Source organism: Octodon degus, unplaced genomic scaffold (assembly GCF_000260255.1).
Source record: "Octodon degus isolate 3935 unplaced genomic scaffold, OctDeg1.0 scaffold00072, whole genome shotgun sequence".
NCBI classification, from domain to species: domain Eukaryota; kingdom Metazoa; phylum Chordata; class Mammalia; order Rodentia; family Octodontidae; genus Octodon; species Octodon degus.
In genome coordinates this window covers 4458799-4460954 of record NW_004524648.1, presented here as the reverse complement: position 1 = coordinate 4460954, position 2156 = coordinate 4458799, and positions in this window count along the sequence as shown.

The window sequence follows — 2156 nt, the reverse complement described above, 5'->3', positions numbered from 1 at the left end:
ATAAATGTAGAATTGAATAAAAGAAATAAAGAAAGAAAGCTAGCCAGTCAGGATCTCTTCAGATTCTCTTGGGGCTGTAGGTGTAGCACAGGGATGGAGCACTTTTCCAGCATCTGTGAAGTCTTGGGTTGTATCTCCAGCTTTGAAAAAAAAGTCTTTTTGTGCAGGGGAATATGGAGGAGTGGAACTAATATTTATGGGAAAGCTGGAGGTAAGTTAAAGAATGGTATGGGCCCTGGCTGGATGACTCACGGCTGACATTCCAGCACTCTGGGAGGCTGAGGCAGGAGAATCCAGGTACCACTATACAAATAAAATATTATGATGGTTTATAAGAAGTTTACCTTTTACTTTTTAAAAAAATTTATGTATTTGGTACAAGGTATCATTACACAGCTCTGACTTGGAGTGATCCTCCTGTTTTCAGTCTCCCCAGCACTGGGATTACAGGCATGTGCCACCACACCCAAACCCAGTGGCTGGCTCAGTACACACAGGTGGCGGGATCAGCACAGCATCCATTGGCACAGCACGCCATATTGGGGATCGAACCCTGGGCCCTTTGCTTGCCTAAGCAGGCACTTAGTCCAGTGAGCTATCTCGCTGGCCCTATAAGAAGTTTACTTAACAGTACTCTGGGAGGATGTTGGGGAAATTTTTCAGGACAGGCGGTGTAATAAAACTCGTAAAAGTCCTCCTTTTGTGTATTTTTGAAATTTTTTATAAGAATATTATGAGAAAGCTGGAATCTCTTTCCACTCTACAATATATGAAATAAATAGAACATTCTTTCTTTCTTTTTTTTTTTTTTTTGCAGAACCAGGGATTTGAACTCAGACCCTTGCACTTGCCAGGCAAGTGCTTATTCTACTGAGCCATCTCCCCAGCCCCAGGAACATTATTTTTGGAGGGACTGGAAGTGGTGCTGGAGACTGAGCCCAGGGCTTCCCTGGCAAGGCATGTGCTCCACCCTGGGCTACACTCCTCAACCTTAGAAGAGAACATTTTGGTGTAACAATTTTGCACGGGGCAGATTAGAATTGGAGAGGGATCTTTTGAATGTTGGGTAAGGAATAGGGGTCCTGCCAGGGAAGAAAGAAGGAAAACTTTTTTTTTTTTATTTTTTTTTTAATTTTTTTTTTTTAATTTTGTGTGTGTGGCCAGCTCAGCCCACCAGGGGGCGGGGCTGGCTGGCATGTGGTGCTGGGGGATTGAACCGTGGTCCCTGTGCTTTGCTTAGCTTAGCTTGTTCTAAGTAGGTGCTTTAGACCACTGAGCCATCTCACCAGCCCCGGAAAACTGTTTTTGAGTGGTGTTGAAAAACCAGTTTCAAAATGGAAGCTTTCACATATTGCAGATTAAGTGATATCACTAGATATAGCAACAAAAGTCACTTTTGATCTTTGCAAGATCAGTTACAGTGGAGATGGGAAGATCCACAACTCTTCCAAGATGCTTGGCTGTAAAGGGAAAGAGCTGGAGATGGTATCTCTTCTCTCCTCTGCAAGGAAAAACTAGGGTGTTTTTGTATGCTGAGGGGACATTACCAATGGTAAATGATTAACAATGTAGGCAAAAAGTGGAGCAACTCACAAAGCAAGGACCCTTATTGCATGAGAGTGTTGAGAACAAATGTGTAGCGCTCACTGGAGCATATCATTTTTAAAATTTTACTGAAATTTCAAATCACTGCTCTAAAGTAAATTGTTTCTTCAAACTAAATTTTTGCTCATAAAACTCACAAAATATTTATCTCATTTAGGTTCACTGAAGAGCTACAATTATTTATTTTATTTTATTTTATTTTTTGTGGAACCGGGGATTGAACTCTGGCCCTTATGCTTGCCAGGGAAGTGCTTATTCCACTGAGCCATCTCCCCGGCCCTACAATTATTTATTTATGCATTTATTTTGGTACAGCGGACTGAGATACATCCCTAGCCATTACTGTTATTAATTTTGAGACAGTCTCACAAAGTTAACCAGGAATGCCTCAAACTTGCATCTTCTGCCTCATTCTCTTAGGTCTCTGGGATTATAGGCATGAACCACCCTGCCTAGCAAGACTCCCAATTTCTTATGATTGTACTTTAGGCATATTGTAAGATTCCTTGAGTAAGAATCACTACCGGGACTTTCCCTTATAATCTCTTTTC